Source organism: Mauremys mutica, chromosome 23, assembly GCF_020497125.1.
Source record: "Mauremys mutica isolate MM-2020 ecotype Southern chromosome 23, ASM2049712v1, whole genome shotgun sequence".
Taxonomy (NCBI): Eukaryota; Metazoa; Chordata; order Testudines; family Geoemydidae; genus Mauremys; species Mauremys mutica.
This window is the reverse complement of record NC_059094.1, coordinates 6,262,003-6,280,448: the sequence shown is the minus strand read 5'-3', so window position 1 is coordinate 6,280,448 and position 18,446 is coordinate 6,262,003.

Genomic DNA, 18,446 nt, shown 5'->3' with positions numbered 1-18,446 from the left:
TAATGATCTGGAGGATGGTGTGGACTGCACCCTTAGCAAGTTTGCAGATGACACTAAACTGGGAGGAGTGGTTGATACGCTGGAGGGTAGGGCTAGGATACAGAGGGACCTAGACAAATTAGAGGATTGGGCCAAAAGAAATATGATGAGGTTCAACAAGGACAAGTGCAGAGTCCTGCACTTAGGACAGAAGAATCCCATGCACTGTTACAGACTAGGGACCGAATGGCTGGGCAGCAGTTCTGCAGAAAAGGACCTAGGGGTTACGGTGGACGAAAAGCTGCATATGAGTCAACAGTGTGCCCTTGTTGCCAAGAAGGCTAATGGCATTTTGGGTTGTATAAGTAGGGGCATTTCCAGCAGATCGAGGGATGTGATCATTCCCCTCTACTCAGCACTGGTGAGGCCTCATCTGGAGTACTGTGTCCAGTTTCGGGCCCCACACTACAAGAAGAATGTGGATAAATTGGAGAGAGTCCAGCGGAGGGCAACAAAAATGATTAGGGGGCTGGAGCACATGACTTATGAGGAGAGGCTGAGGGAACTGGGATTGTTTAGTCTGCAGAAGAGAAGAATGCTTTCAACTACCTGAAAGGGGGTTCCAAAGAGGATGGATCTAGACTGTTCTCAGTGGTAGAAGATGACAGAACAAGGAGTAATGGTCTCAAGTTGCAGAGGGGGAGGTTTAGGTTGGACATTAGGAAAAACTTTTTCACTAGTAGGGTGGTGAAGAACTGGAATGGGTTACCTAGGGAGGTGGTGGAATCTCCTTCCTCAGAGGTTTTTAAGGTCAGGCTTGACAAAGCCCTGGCTGGGATGATTTAGTTGGGTTTGGTCCTGCTTTGAGCAGGGAGTTGGACTAGATGACCTCCTGAGGTCCCTTCCAACCCTGAGATTCTATGATTCTATGAATACAGCTGATGACTTCTGCCTTTCACAAGCATGAAGAAATATGGTTGGCAAATAACAAAAGTTCTGAAGATATGAAAATCAATTAGTAGACATGGCCGAAACATAGTATTCTATGAATGTTTAAATACACTGCAGAGAACAGCTGCAGAGTTGTTCATTCACATCTGTGGAGCATAGTGTTAAATAGGTCTTTACACTGTGGTAAAAGACCCACCGCACAGCCGTGGCTGGCACAGGTCAGCTGATTTGGGCTTGTGGGACTTTGGCAGCAGAGCTGTATAATTGCAGTGTAGACATTCAGTCTTGGGTTGAAGCCAGGCTCTGAGACCCTTCCCCCTCGGGGGGGGGGGGGGGGGCTCAGAGACCCTGCACCATTCTGAGCCTGAGCATCTAGACTGCAATTTTATAGCCTTGCAGCCCGAGCCCCATGAGCCTGATCCAGGCTCTGTGACTCAGTGCCACAGGTTTTTTTAATCACAGAGTAGATGTATCCTGTGAACCCAGTAATTCTGCCAGAATCCCCAAAGACTTGATTTGGACAATATGGTACTGTCCTGGGATGAGTCTCCCTTGTCTTCAAAACGCATTTAGCTACTGTAGGTGAATGTTAAAACTGCAGCCGGGGATGATTTATGTGACATTCCTGAGGATTCCATTCATTTCTTCCCTCTCCACCCGGAAACTTTTGAGTGACTGTGATGCCCATGTAAGTCAAGTCTGAATAGCACGAGCTAGAGCCAGCCATAATGCAGTCAGGCACTCTGGTAACTCTCTCTAATCAGTCTTGACCTGTAACATTCCTTGCTATTCCAGGCCTCGGGTCTCCTGTGCAGAGATTGCTAGTTGTACTGAACTGTATGTTTTGGGTCCACTGGGAACTACAAGGAAACCAAATTATATCCTACTTGGGCTATAAGTGAAAATTAAACTCAAATCTCCAGAGGTAAATGGCTAGAGAACTAACTGTACAGCTGAGCCCTGTCTAGGGTTCTCTTCCTCTGCTATTTAAAACAGTTCTGCTGTTTGGAGCCATTACAAAGCACCATGATTTGTGTTTCCGCTTTTATAGAGAGACCCATGTTTATATGCTCTTTGCGTATGATACTGTTATGCAGTTTAAGTAGTGACTAGCTGACAGAGCATTATTCAGACTTTAGGAGTTAGCATGAAAATAGTACTCAAATGACAATTGTTGCAACATTCATAAAACTGTGGTGGAATTTTGTTATAGTAAGTGCTGGTGAAAGATATCAGATGGACAACCCAGGAGATAGGTCCTGTATTTATCCCATCCCTTTTCCTTCCATCAATGCGTCCTATCTCTGACCTGGAGAAACCTATATCAGGTGCTAAAAGAGTTCCTCGTCCAGGAACATTCAGTCCTTAGTCTTTTTCCTATGACTGTCAACTATGGAGGTCAGTGAGTGGCAATTATGATAGTGCTTTTTGTGATGTGGTCATCTCACTAGGAACTGTACTGAGAATGACCAAATACATCATGTAGGCTATCGAAGCAGCGTTTTGTGGAAATTCCTTCTGCTCACTATCAACGTGAGTAAAATTTGGACTGATGACACAAGATAAAAGGCTATGAAGGATTAAACTAGATAAGCAGCCCATTCCCAATCCCGTTAGTCATTCAGTCCTCCCACTGCACCTTTTCTAAAGTACAGCTCTATTGTGTAAAACAAACAAACAAACACCAATTATATATAAAAGGCACTTTCTTACTCCAACAGATCTGTGTTCAGAGTCATATCTGCCTACTTTACTGCAGAGCCAACACAGTTAAGAGAGAGTGAGCTAGATTCAGTTCTGGCTTGTGTAGCAACAAAATTGTTAACTAAATTTCATATGAAGAATCTTTGTCAGTGATGAGACAAAAAATACCAGGGTGACTCTCAGACTCCAGGGAAAACAGGTAGTATCTTTTTTAACTGAGAAGATTTGTTCTTCTTTGAGTGATTGCTCATGTGCATTCCACAATAGGTGTGCGTGCTCGCCACGTGCACCGGTGCCGGAAGCTTTTCCCTTAGGGGAGCGCCCCTAGTGATCCCTGGAGTGGCACCACTATGGTGCGGTATAAGGGGCGCTGCGTGCGCCTCCCACTCTCAGTTCCTTCTTGCTGCCAGTGAAGGTGCTTCGGAACTGCTCTGCTCCAGCTCTGCTGTAGCTTTCCCTCTTTGGACTTCGTCTAGTTCATAGATAGTTAGTACCTGTAATTAAAATAAAAATAAAAAAAGAAAAAGAAAGAAAAGACATTAGAATAGTTAAGTGTGCCCGGGTCGGGGCATGCCCCACGCCCCGGGGCTTTAAGTCGTGTGACACTTGTAAAAGGCCTGTGCCCATGAGTGATCCGCACCCTGACTGTTTATGCTGTCTGAGGGAAACCCACCTCAGCGATCACTGCAAAATTTGCAGATCCTTTAAGCCTCAGACCAAGAAGGAGCAGGACATACAGCTCCGAGTCATTTTGGTGGAGTCGGCCCTGACCCCAACACTGCTGCACTGCTCCAAGTTGGCACTGAGCACTGCGGCGTCAGTGTGTGGTGACCCAACGGTGTCTTCCACCAGTCAGCACCGCTCCCCGTCCACGGGGCACTCTAAAAAGGCGAAGAAGAAGCCTTCTCCATGACGGCTAGGGGAGAGACTAGCTCTCGATCCCCATCAACCTCATGGCCTTGGACTCAAATTGAGCGGAGTAGCCCGGCCTACTCTGAGCCAACCTCCCTGGACACCAGTGGCCACATTTGGGTGCCCTCCATGCCTGCAGGCAGCTCAAGACGTTACATCTCTACCAGTACCAGTTGCACCGACACCAGCAGCTCCCCGGACCAGAGGCAAGCCAGCGCTCGGACCTCCAGAGTCGGAAGGTTCCCGATGCCGTTCTCCGCACATTGACCATCCCATGCGCAGCCCGCACTGGTCCCCATTGACCCCCACCCCTCGCGATCAGAGTGTGCCCTGCTGGGATTGGGACAGATGGCTCCGGAGATCGCTGACTCTGAGACGCTATCGTAGTCCCTCGTGGTATGGACGTTGACGGTGCTCCCACTCTTCATCCCGCTCCAGATCCCCGCTGCGGCACTGCTCCCGCAGTCCCAGGTGTAGATCGCCGTCACCCAGTCATCACAGATCGCCGTCACCCAGTCATCACAGATCTGCCCGTCAGAGTCATTCGCGGAGCAACTGCTACAGACGGTACTCCCGCTCCTTCACGCCAGGATTACGGTCTCGAACTCGGCACCGCTTGTGACACCACCACTCGTCCCCATCCCAGGATATTCATAGAATCATAGAACTTAAGATCAGAGGGGACCATTATGATCATCTAGTCTGACCTCCCGCAAGATGCAGGCCACAAAAGCTGACCCACCCACTCCTGAAATAATTCTCTCCCTTGACTCAGCTGTTGAAGTCCCCAAATCCTGATTTAAAGACTTCAAGTAGCAGATAATCCTCCAGCAAGCGACCCCTGCCCCATGCTGCGGAGGAAGGCGAAAAACCTCCAGGGCCACGGCCAATCTACCCTGGAGGAAAATTCCTTCCCGAACCCAAATATGGCGATCAGCTGAACCCCGAGCATGCGGGCAAGACTCTCCAGCCAGACACTCAGGAAAAAGACTTTCAATATCCCAACATTGACCCTCGGTACTAATTACCAGTGGTGGCACGTTATTGACCTATTGACTAAATCACGTTATCCTATCAAACCATTCCCTCCATAAACTTATCAAGCTTAATCTTAAAGCCAGAGAGGTCCTTCGCCCCCACTGTTTCCCTCAGTAGGCTGTTCCAGAATTTCACTCCCCTGATGGTTAGAAACCTTCATCTAATTTCAAGCCTAAACTTCCCGACTGCCAATTTATATCCATTTGTTCTTGTGTCCACATTAGTACTGAGCTGAAATAATTCCTTTCCCTCCCTGGTATTTATCCCTCTGATATATTTAAAGAGAGCAATCATATCTCCTCTCAACCTTCTTTTGGTTAAGGAAAACAAACCGAGCTCCTCAAGTCTCCTTTCATACGACAGGCTTTCCATTCCTCGGATCATTCTAGTGGCCCTTCTTTGTACCCGTTCCAGTTTGAATTCATCCTTCTTAAACATGGGAGACCAAAACTGCACACAGTACTCCAAATGAGGTCTCACCAACGCCTTGTATAACGGGACTAGCACCTCCTTATCTCTACTAGAAATACCTCGCCTAATGCATCCCAAGACCGCATTCGCTTTTTTAACGGCCACATCACATTGCCGACTCATAGCCATCCTGCGATCAACCAGGACTCCGAGGTCCTTCTCCTCTCCCATTACTTCCAACTGGTGCGTCCCCAGCTTATAACTAAAATTCCTGTTAGTCATCCCTAAATGCATAACCTTACACTTCTCACTATTGAATTTCATCCTATTACTAATACTCCAGTTTACAAGGTCATCCAAATCTCCCTGGAGGATATCCCGATCCTTCTCCGAATTGGCAATACCTCCCAACTTCGTGTCATCCGCAAACTTTATCAGCCCACTCCTACTTTTGGTTCCAAGGTCAGTGATAAATAGATTGAATAAGATCGGCCCCAAAACCGAACCTTGAGGAACTCTACTGGTAACCTCCCTCCAACCCGACAGATCACCTTTCAATACGACCCGCTGCAGTCTCCCCTTTAACCAGTTCCTTATCCACCTCTGGATTTTCATTTCGATCCCCATCTTTTCCAATTTAACCAGTAATTCTTCATGCGGTACTGTATCAAACGCCTTACTGAAATCAAGATATATTAGATCCACCGCATTTCCCTTGTCTAAAAAATCTGTTATTTTCTCAAAGAAGGAGATCAGGTTGGTTTGGCATGATCTACCTTTCGTAAAACCATGTTGTAATTTGTCCCAATTGCCATTGACCTCAAGGTCCGTAACTACTCTCTCCTTTAATATTTTTTCCATGACTTTACATACTACAGATGTTAAACTAACAGGCCTGTAGTTACCCGGGTCACTTTTTTTCCCCTTCTTGAAAATAGGAACTATATTAGCTAATCTCCAGTCAAACGGTATAACCCCCAAGTTTAGAGATTCGTTAAAAATTATCGCTAACGGGCTTGCAATTTCACTCGCCAATTCCTTTAATATTCTAGAATGAAGATTAGCCGGGCCGCCTGATTTACTACGGTTAAGCTGATCAAGTTTGGCTTCTACCTCGGATACTGTAATTTCCAACCCCGCACCTTCATTCCCATCAGTCACTCTGCCACTATTCCTAAGCCCTTCATTAGCCTCATTAAAGACCGAGGCAAAATATTCGTTTAGATATTGTGCCATGCCTAGCTTATCCTTAATCTCCACTCCGTTTACAGTTTTAAGCGGTCCCACTTCTTCTTTCTTGGTTTTCTTCCTGTTTATATGGCTAAAAAACCTTTTACTATTGGTTTTAATTCCCTTCGCAAGGTCCATCTCTACCTGGCTTTTGGCTTTTCTCACTGCATCCCTACACCCTCTGACCTCAATAAGGTAGGTTTCTTTGCTGATCCCTCCCATCTTCCACTCCTTGTACGCTTTCTGTTTTTTCTTAATCACCCCTCTGAGACGCTTGCTCATACAGCTCGGTCTAAAACTGCTACCTAAGGGCCGTTTTCCCTTTCTCGGGACACAGGCCTCTGACAGCTCCTGCAACTTCAACCTGAAATAATCCCAGGCATCTTCCGCCTTTAGATCCCTAAATATGTTAGTCCAATCCACTTCCCTAACTAGTCACCTTAATTTAGTAAAGTTAGCCCTTTTGAAATCGTAAACCTTAGTCTCAGATGCAATTTTGTTTATCCTTCCATTTATTTTGAACCGAATTAGCTCATAATCACTCGAGCCAAGGTTGTCCCCAACAACCATTTCCTCAACAAGGTCCTCGCTACTCACCAAAACCAAATCTAAAATGGCATCCCCCCTCGTCGGTTCAGCTACTACTTGATGAAGGAATTCATCGGCTATCACATCTAGGAAAAGCTGAGCCCTATTATTATTACTAGCATTTGTTCCCCAATCTATATCTGGGAAGATCATATGCCAGCCTGGCCTCCCTTTGGAGTCAACAGTCGGTGAGCTAGGCGAGTCAGGCGGGGCAGTCCACTCCGGTGCCACAGCAGGTGCAGTGGCACCAGGCTCCCTGGCCAGCGCCATGGTACTAATGGGCCCCGACACAGCCCCGGTGGTGGCTCGCCTGGTGGCCAGAGCCTCGGAAAGACCGTTAGCCTCCCTCTTGCAGCCCCCTAGAAAGGGGTCAGTGGAGCGCTCCTCCCCAGTCCTGTACTTAGAAGGGGACCAAATGGTGGGTCCTGCGGCACCAGTGGGGATGCAGAGCACTGCACCCCCATCCACATCCTCCTCAATGAGGCAGTCACAGTTCCCCCTCCTCCTGTCCCGCAGAAGGACCCAAAAGCCCACCAGGAACTTTTGAAAAGGGTGGCATCAAGCCTCAACCTACAAGCTGAGGAGGTTCTCACAGACAACATGGCCTCGATGTTCTACATCAACAGGCAAGGCGGGGCCCACTGCTCAGCCCTCTGCCAGGAAGGCCTCAGGCTGTGGGACTTCGGTATGGTCCACAATATCGCCCTGGAAGCCCACCACTTACCGGGCATCCAAAACTCTCAGGTTTAAAGTTAAGCATTGTGACAGACCCAGGCCAGTGGGGTACAGGAGTCTGGTAGAGGGCAAATATACTGGTCACTGGATGAGTAGTTTTCTGTTCCCTGAGCGACCAGAGCAGGGGCTGCACTAGAGTAATCAGGAACCTGCTAGAACCAATTAAGGCCGCCAGGCTGATTAGAACACTTGCAGCCAATCAAGGCAGCTAATCAGGGCACCTGGGTTTAAAAAGGAGCTCACTCCAGTTTGTGGTGGGTGTGTGAGGAGCTGGGAGCAAGAGGCGCAAGGAGCTGAGAGTGAGAGGCTGTGCTGCTGGAGGACTGAGGAGTACAAGTGTTATCAGACACCAGGAGGAAGGTCCTGTGGTGAGGATAAAGAAGGTGTCTGGAGGAGGCCATGGGGAAGTAGCCCAGGGAGGTGTAGCTGTCATGCAGCTGTTACAGGAGGCACTATAGACAGCTGCAATCCACAGGGCCCTGGGCTGGAACCTGGAGTAGAGGGCGGGCCCGGGTTCCCCCCAAACCTCCCAACTCCTGATCAGACACAGGAGGAGTTGATCCAGACTGTGGGGAAGATCACTGAGGTGAGCAAATCTGCCAATAAGCGCAGGACCCACCAAGGTAGAGGAGGAACTTTGTCACAGCATGTGCATATGGGCTTTATGTGCTTAGTTGGACTGAGGTCAGAGTGCTCAGCACCTTGGATGACTGACCCTCCAGTCTCTATGTAAAGAAAGTAGTGAGGGACTGGACCCTCACTTCTTAGTAAGAAATGGGCCAGAAGCAGATAATTTAAATACTGTTGACTAACAGATGAAATGATATGAACTGTAATTAGGTGAAATGGGTCAGAACAGAACTTCAGCCATATTGAAAGAGAGAGAACCAGACACAATACTTCTGTTTTGGGCAGGAATAAAGCTGTGTTAATAAAGGAGTTAATATAATATTGGCAGCATGTGGAGAGAGAGAGGAGATTATGTAATAATATCTATGTAATTTTTCATCTTCAAAGTGCTTTTCAAACACTAATTATGCCTGAGGACCCTACTGCAAGTTAGGTCAGTATTATCCTAATCTTACAATTGGGCAGCTGAAGCACACAGTGGTGAATCGATTTGTCTAGCGCTACAAAGGACATCATTGTCAGAACCACCATTTGGACTGAAGTTCTGGATGAGGGCCAAAGCCTGCCCAGCTTACACACATGACTAGTTCCATCACAATGCAGGAGATAACTCATGTGAGTAAGGCAAGCAGGATGTGGCTCGGAGTATCTCAGCAGAAATTAACGTGATGTAGTCAGAACAATGACAGCTGACAAATAGTTAGCGGTGATACTCTGACTACCTTTCGCACACCTGAACAAAAGCTCTGTGTAAGCTCAGAAGCTTGTCTCTTTCACCAACAGAAGTTGGTCCAATAAAATATATTACTTCTCCACCTTGTCGCTCTAGCTTGCTTACACATAAACAGTCAGCTCTGCTTACTTTCCTGATACAAATGTTCACTCTTGTTGGCAGTGCAGAGCCAATGCAGCTGTTGAGAGCAAACAGGATTCTTTCTGCCTCCGTGTCAGGAACAACACAGTCAGTTACATTTCAGTTGGCAGAATGTTTCTAGTTGATGTCACTCTTGGTGATGTAAGAAACGGAAAGAACCAAGATGGATTTTCAGGTTCCAGGCTGAAGTTTGCGGGACTGACAACAGAAATATCTTTCTGTATAGAGTAGTTTGCTATGGATTCACTGAAAGCGAAGCCCGTGAGGTCAATTGAGTATAACCACACGTTAAGACAAAACACAGTTTTAATTTAGTAGCTATTGGGAGAGAGCCAGTTTGGCAGAACGTGTTAAACTGAAAGGAGTCCTAGCCAAGAAAGAGTCATGAACAGAATCATTAACACCTGAAGAAGATAATTTTTAGTTAAGGGCATTTCCAATAAGGGAAGGAGTTTTATTCCCCTCCAACCCTCAGCCCCCAAGTTACAGAAACTCAGAATGACATCACCTAACTGGGCTGAAATGCATGTAATGTATGGACAGGAAATGAATAGTCAAAGGAGCGCAGGATTAAAAAGAAAACCAGGATAATTTTAAGTGCTGCCTTAAATGACTATAGAACAATCTCCTGAATCACAATATGGTAATTAAAAAAGGAACATTTAAAAATGTCTGAAAATAAGCATTAAGCTCTCTATTGATATTGACTGTGCAGCTGTGGCATCCTAGGGGCTGCCACTTTAACAGGGGGTTAGTGCTATAATGTCAGCCTCTCCAGAATTTTTATGAGGAGCAAAATGTAAGGGTATGTTGCAAGTGCATGTAATATACATTCATTTGTTTAGTGGTGTTTAGTGGTGCTGCCTCCTGAGGAAGTGTTTGTGTTCCAATAGGAAAATAAATGAATAGATCCCTTAGTCCCTGCTGCGCCTGTCAGGGAGAGATCCACTCTCACAAGCTAAGGGGGGAAAGTTTTGTGGGGGCTTGTAGCGGGGGATGACTCACCATCATGGCGCCTCCTGCTGGTCATTCTGGGATTAGCTCAGTCCTTTCACAGGGCACCTTCCTCCTGTGGTGTCTCACTGACATCACTTCTGCTCCGGACCAGTGTTGCCTCAAGGATTGCGGTGTCCTCTTCAGGACAGCCCTCCGGCCATGCCTCATTCCGTTCTCCCCCAGCTTCCAGGGGAACAGCAGTCCTCTGGCCAGCCCCTCGCCTCCGTGGCCAACTGCAGCCCGTCACTGGCCACTCCCCTCGGTGGCAAGTGTGTGTGGAGGGGAGACTCAGGCCAGCCCACTCCTCTGGGTCCCGACCTCTAGGCGGCAGCCATGCACTGCGTCTCCCTCAACCCCCACCGTCCATTTCCCTGGGCCACTTCCCCGTAGCCCTAGCACCTTCTCTGCCCCAGTATCAGGGTTTCAGTCTTTCAGCCAGTCAGGCTGGAGCTCCTTCTTGCTCCACTCCCCAGCCCAGCTCTGTCCAGGGTGCTGGTGGTTCCCTCAGCCCTTCAGGGACCCAGTCCTTCCTCCCCGGGCTCCCGAGGGACCTGCCTCCTCTGCCCTGCAGCTCTCTTTATATATGGGCCTGCTGTGTCCTGACTGGTGTTGGTCCTGCTTTGAGCAGGGGGTTGGACTAGATACCTCCTGAGGTCCCTTCCAACCCTGATATTCTATGATTCTATGATTAGCTCCTCATTGCAGCCCCTCTCTGATTGGTTGTCCGCTGCGCAGCCTCCCCGGGGCTGCTTTTAACCTTTCTCCACCAGTGTGGGGCAGATGCCCCATCACATGGCTCCTGGTAAAAGTATCAGCAGCAGCATTGTTGTTTCCTGCTGAATTATTTCATATAGGAGAAACAGTGATAACAATGGGGTCCTGGATCCATGGCTGGGGCTCCTTGGTGCTATTGGAATATAAATAGTTACATAAAAATAATAGAATTTTATGTATTTTTACATGAGTTCTAGGGATTAGAAACTATTTTGTGTTCCATTGTTGTTTTCCTTTAAAGTAATTGAGTAATGAGAGGTGACTGAAGACAGTTTGGGACAGATTTGCAAGTTAGGTACACACAATTGCACTTACACTTATGTATGAATAAATTATGTGTGAAAATCCTTGGGGTGCGCCTGCCCTGGGGGACAAGCTCTTGGTGAAATATGGCTGGCCACTATGACATTAGCCACTAGGTGAAATGACTGAGTACAACCACCTGATGACTTATGTTCTGCGGTGGTGAATCTAAATCCAGTTCCCATTGGGCAGATGTCTTCATAACAATAATAAATTGATTAAATCCCATGATTGCTGTCTCTGCAGAAAGCTCAGTGGTTTGAAGGGACATGGAGACAGTATTATCTTATCCTGTGTTGATACCTCCCAGAGCAAGGTTTAGGTGAACTGCTGTCTGTGGTATGTCCGGTCTGTGTATAATTAGAGAGAACATAATTCTCCTGGACTTTCAGTTCCACACCTTTCAACAGCACTAAATTTATTGCAGAAATATTGGTATAATTGGGAGGTTAAAATATGTCTTGGTTACAGACATTAATTGGAGCCAAGTCCGGTGGCATTACTCCAACCCCTGATAGGCCTGGTGTTCCTAATGGCTCTCCCCTGTTTGAAAGTGGATGTGGCAGCAGGTGCGGCAAGAGAGGAGGACGAAGAACATTCCTTCCCTCATCCCCACCTTCTCAGTAGACACATGAGGTGAAAGCTCCTCTCTACACATAGACACACTGCCAGAGCTTTCCCGCTTGTGGTATTTTCTTTGGAAGCATCCAACCATTTCAAGTCATACAAATCGGGGCTAGAACACAGAGGTTCAGATGTGAATCATAAGGAGAAATTCCAACAGAGGGCAATAGCAAGTGGGGAAACTGGACCAAATATGTGGAACCAAGGACCAGATTTGTAAAGGTATTTAGGCACCTAAAGATGCAGACAGACACCCAGTGGGATTTTCAAAAGCACCTAGGTGCTTAACTCCCATTGAAATCATGTTATTTTTTTGCCAGTCAGTCCTATAGGACTTTTTCATAAGGGATTTTGTTTAATCACTGAAGCACTGACAGGTTCCCATATCAGAGTTGCAAGATGTGAATAGAATGTTCAGTTTAAATACTTATACGCAGATGTGACAGAAGTCAATTAAAAACAATTGGATGTACTCCAGGAGAAAGGTGCCAGGCTGACAGTTCTGCTGTCCGAATGTCTCTCTCCCCAGAACAGGTGTGTCACAGTCATTGCTTCCTGGCTGATGTTCTTCAGACCTGGAAGAACCCTCTCAGATGAGGGGCTAGTGGAGTCCTAGGGCTGTTGCCTTTTGGAGTTTGACACAATCTGAAATGTCATGAATTTGGGATGTGCTGACAGTTTGCTGGCCTGAACTCCATATGGGGAAGAAAGAGAACATTGTCCTGCAAGCAGTATTCACAGAATGTGTTAGGGCCCTGTTAAAATCAGCTGCATCCTTGAGATAGGTAGCAACCTATTCATGGCCTCCTGCTGAGACTGCCACAAGGGTCTCAGTTGGTTTAATTTTCTTATATGAACCCTTGTGCACTGGGAACTGGACTGAAACTACCAAACTCTTTTTGTATGGGCAACTCAGTAACTACCAGAGTCTACCAGGCTTCCCTCCCTGGGAAGGTGTCTTTTCTCTCTACACAACATTGACAATACGAGGAGAGGTGTCTTTTCTCTCGACACAACATTGACAATACGAGGACACCGCATGGACACAGTTGGGTTCCAAATAATTGTGTTTCTGTCTATATACAAACATACAAGGCCTAGTTACGTAGATACATTTCTGCTCTGTTGGCTTCTGGTCGTGTCCTCATAGAAGGCAAGGAAGCCCACTAGAAGGCTCCCCAACTGACTAAAGGGATTCCTTTACCCTGCACTTCCCCATTTGCTGGGTGGCAGGCAGGTGTGATTTGCGAGAGAGGCTGGGGAAACGGGAATTTCAATGCAATGTTCTGTTGGTGGGTGATCCTGCTTGTTGATGGCTTGGAGGCAGGCACTGTTAGGGGGGGACTGTGGCTGCATTTAAGTTTGTGGGGGGTTAGACAAAATGGTCTTGCCTCATTACTTCAGATACCCCCGTTGCTATAATGTGGTTTCAGCTTGTTGTTTCCAACCCTAATCTGTGACCCTGAAGTGGAAAATTTCTTATCCCTTTAACCCTCCAGGGAGCAGTGGTGCAGTCAGCAAGCCATTCCAGGGGAGAACGCCTGGCCCCTTGGACCTCAGTGGAGCCAGGAACTGACCCCCAGATTTCATCAGGTCGGGGTGGGGATCAGATAGTCACAGAGTGTGGTACAAGTTGTGTTCTTCGTTTTTGCAAACTAAGGCGCCTGGGAGCTATAGGGTGTATGTGTGCCCAGGACATCAGTCCTGCCAACTGCGGGCGTTTAAATATCATGAGCCAGGCCCCCTCAAACCCATGAAATTGGCTTAAAAATAATTAGATTAAAAAAAAATGATTATTTTATTTGCCATTCTGGTTTCTGAGCCTTTACATCACATTTGAGTTACATTGTCAAGCTTTTCTTCACAGCCATGAGATCTAGAATCTTACCTGTTTTAAATGAAAGCTGGGATGTTCCTGTAGTCAAGTTTGTCCAGGAGCTGGGGATTTAAGTAGAACACCCAGTACTGCCAGACTTGCAATAATATCAAGAGAGTTTGGCAACACTGCGGTTAACTGCACTCGAGTCCTGTCTCTTCTCTGACATGAAGGATACTGCACTGTCCTTGGACTGAAGCCAGTTTATTTAAAAAAATCATGAAGTCAAGTGAGTGTGAGAGCTTTTATATACTGTGATGTTCACCTCTGGTGTTATCTGGACCAGTGATCTGCTAGGCCACTCCAATCCTTGACTCTGGGAGCCAGCTTTACCCTACTCCACTGTGAGAACCCCCACTCCTGGGCTGTTCACGCACAACCTCTGGCATGTAAGCTGCTCCCAGCTACTTGCAAGCGAATGACACTAGCCAATATCTCCAGTCCCAGACACAACCCTAGACCTTCGTCTTGCAGTGTCCAGTAATGCCTACTGGATGTTGCAAGCTTATATAAGTTCATAAATTTAACAAAGAAATTGATCTGTACCAGGCTTGCCTAATCATCTCCCACCGTTCCTGGAGAGCTGTGGTCCCCCACAACGATACATAAACTTAACACAGTAAGATCTCCCAAAGCTTTTGCAGGAAATTGCCATCTCTGTCACAGGTGCCTGACACTTCCCCTTCCCATACAGGAATAAACAATATTATACATAGGAAAGAAGCTATACTTATATAGTAAAGACATTTTCTATCAATATAACTGCATTCATCATAGGGGGTTGTACTGCTTTAACTGTACTGGCATAGTTATAGCAGTACAACTTTCTAGCATAGACAAAGCCTTAGTTTCTCTGACTGGAATCATTCTTAGATACAGAGCTACTGCCTACAGTTTATGCCCACTCTAGCAAACAAAAAACATGCCATGGTGCCAAAATATTACAGTTCCTTTCTTTTTTAAAGCACTTTGAGATCCTCTGATGAAAAGCACTGTGTAAACTTAGGAAGCGGGCTGGAAAATGCTTACTTTTTAAGGGTTAATAACAAAAAAGGAAGTTTATTAATCCCATGTCTCTGTACAATATTTTTCAAAGTGCCATCCACAATTTTTACTGGTATGGACTAGGTCTTCAATGGAGTATGCATGAGAGAAATGCAGATACTATATCCTCTATGGGAGGCCGTGTAGTCTAGTGACCAGACCACTGGACTGGGTCTCCAGAAACTTGGGTTCTATTCCTGGCACTGCTACTGGCCTGGTGGTTGACCTTGGTCAACTTGCTTTCCTTCTCTTATTGTTATTGATTGATTATCCTGGTCTCTCTCTGCCAAAAAAACAAGCCACAGATTTTCCAGGGAGCTTCGGAGCACTCTGAGAAAAGGAATTTTCATTTGGCGCAATTTTGACTTTCTCATTCTTGCAGATCTTTGAAGAGTCAATTATTTTGATAGAAAACTATTATGGATAGAGCACCTTAATTGCAACGCAGCACACGTCGTTACTGGAAAGTCCCAAAAGTTTCGCCTAGCTAGTGTCAGGTATATACACGTTTGAATTATGTCTGCAAATTGAACAGTTGAACTAAATTGTATCCCCAGTAAATCTTGTTTGTGTTTGAGATACTTGTTTAAACTGTGTTGATAGAATGAATTTTTAAATACTTAGAATTTTTTTAAATAATACTACATTTTTTTTTCTCTCACACCACTGCTGTGGTAGCAGAAGGTCACTTTCTGCTGTTGCAAACTATTGTTCTAGTCTTCGTAAATATTAGTACAAAAACAAACATTGAAAGAACACCAAGGTTGCAAAGTCAACCACTGTAAAGTTAGGAAATGCCAGAATTAAGGTTGCCTTTGCAACCTTAATTCGGCTCTGGCATACATATGTATGCTCCACTATAATAAAGATTGTGGCCAGCTTTCTTTTTAAAGGTCAATCTTTCTTAGTCATCTGAAATTGACATGCTTTGTTGGAGCTCCTTGAAATTAACCTGTTCTGTACATATTCTTGGTTTTCAGAAGTCTTGAGTTTTGCTGAAGTTGACATTCTACAAGGGGACAACAATACCACCAGGCATCCTGAACTCTTTGTTAATAACGATTTTTGCCCTTTACTTGTGATACAGTCCATGATCCACATGATTCACATACCATTTTTTACAGGACCATAGAAAACTCCTTAAGGAAATTCTGTATTCAGAGCTGGGTTTGAATAGTTATCAGTAATAAGGTCTGGGCTACATATTGGATGATGAGGATAAAACAAAATATCGTGTAGCCCAGGCCTTATTTGCTGATAACTATTCAAACCCAGCTCTGAATACAGAATTTCCTTAAGGAGTTTTCTATGGTGTTCATGACTATTGTAGCAGAGTGCTCCACAAATATTAATCTGTTTATCTTCACAACACCACTGCAAGGTGCAGGGGTGGTATTATCCCTCTTTCACTTTTAGGGGACTGAGGCACAGTCATTAATATAAAAAATATACACTAACTCTGCGAGACGACGACGATAGACACAGGACACAGCCCTGACTAGATCCACGAGAGGGGGCACACAGCCCTAGGAAGCTGCAAGAGGGGTTGTACAGCCCCTGCTGCAGCCCGCACCACAAGCCCCAGGCCAAGGACTCATGGTCCCAGCTCCAGCCCCCAGTAGAAGCTACGGGGCCAGGGGCACAGGGCTCCGGCTCCAGCCCCCAGCTGAAGCTGCAGGACAGGGGTACAGGATCCTGGTTGCAAAGTCAGATCCAGTTGCAGGGCAGGGGAGCGAAGGGTCCCAGTTCTAGCTGTGGCTCCTGCTGCAGTCACAGAGGGGAGGCCCCCAGTCCTGCCTTCAGCCCCAGCTTCAGCCACTGACAGCTGAAGCAAACTACGTCACAGAGGTCTGGAATCAGTGAGTCTAAATTATAGACTTAGTCATAATACATATTTAAACATACAGAAGTATTTGTACACTAAACAAACAACAGGGGTAAAGGGCTGGGTTTTTTATCCAGTCAATAAATCAGCTTCCCAATTTTCATACCTCTCAGATATGCCAGAAGTCTAGTTCTTCTTGGATGACTCTGCCATAGTCATGACTTGCTTCTGGGCAATCACAAAGCTGTAGAAGTCCTTGCAACTCATCCGGAAATTCATTCTGACAAGGGTTTCACTCCGCACCAAGTCTATGCTGCTTCGATTCCGGACATCAGTCCATGCACCTTTCATGATTGAAAATACACGCTCTGAGTATGCATTGCTTACGGGTATACTGAGCACGTATGACACCAGCTTTGCCATGTTCAGGAATTCAGTGCTACTGTCCTTGTTTATCAGCACTTGAGACCAGAGTTCCCCAACTGAATAGTTTCCAGGCTCCAACTTGGAGTTGATGTCTTTGATGATACAGTACTCATCATAGAGCTGATCAAGATCTGCTGTTTTCTGAAGGTTTACAGCTGTCACGGCTGTAGACAGATCCTTGTATTCGAATACCCTATTAACATTGATGTTCAAGCACTGGGTATTGAACAAGTAGCCAGTTGTTGAAAAATCAAACCATTTCTCCAAATATAGGATCGACACATCATAAAATTTCATGAAGACTTTCTGGAGACATGCAGCAGTGACAGGCAGCATCTGAGTTAATGAATTTTCAACTTTGGAGCCAAAGAATTTGTCATTTTTCCATTGCTGAAGTTTAATTCTCTGAGTATTCATTATGGCATACACTTCACATGCTGTCATACTCTCATTTTCCAAACAGAGCACAGTATCATTGAAGATTTTCAGGATATTCTGGAGGAAAAACAGATGAACCTCAACTTTTCTAGGCCCCTCACTTTGTTCACCGTTTTCCCTGTCTGAGAACAGCATCCATAGAAACGTTGGACACTTCTCACTGCCCAGAGAAACAAAGTAGCACTAACAGCCTGCCACGCATTTACAAGCCTGTTTACAGCTGGGAAAAGACTCAACCAGCGCGTCGGAACATGGCGCAGTAAAGTGGCGTACTCCATGTCCACAAAGTCAAACATATCCTTCAATGCTGCTACTCTCTTAGCAGAACTGCTGAAATGATTGAACATCTTAATCACCAGAGTCTCCATGTCAACTTGTAGGGTATTACTAGCATGTTTCACGGTGTTGTGCACAACGTGGGCAGGGCAGTTTGCTGGCAAGATATTTTCATTTGGTTTTTTTAAATTCTGGTACACTGATTGTTGCTTTCCATAATTCACGTTTGCATTATCAGCACAGTAGGAAGTCACTTTGTTTAGGTCTAGTTTGTGTGTCGCAAGTTTTTCAAGTAATGTGTTGCTTATTGCAGTCCCTTTGCTTTGCTCATAGAAGTCTAACAGTTTATCTTGGACTCCATGTCCAAGTGTCCAGTATCTCAGTGATAAGGGGGAAGTTTTCACATTGCCCTTGTTAGCTGCATCTGTGGCAACCGAGAGATAGGGACCATCTGGCTTGCTGAGGTCTTTAAAAAATTCTGTTGAGAGCGGTGACAGCACATTTTTGATCAATGCCTCCGCTTTAGTCCGGCCACAGCTGACGTGCTTCGCAATTGTTGAATCTGGATACAAGGTAGGCTCCAGTTTAAGTTCACACTCACGTGAGCGATAGGAGTGTTGATGGACGACTGTGTAGTAAACTTGAGTTAGCTCAGTAGCAATAACCTTGTTATTAAAGGATTCATTTGGCTTGCTGAAAAAAATGTGAGACCAGGGTATTGTTCTTGTGAGTCTGGGTGTTTTGTCCATGATTTTTTGATTCAGCATGATGCTTAACATCAGAGTCACCGCCATGGCAAATGCTAAATTCCT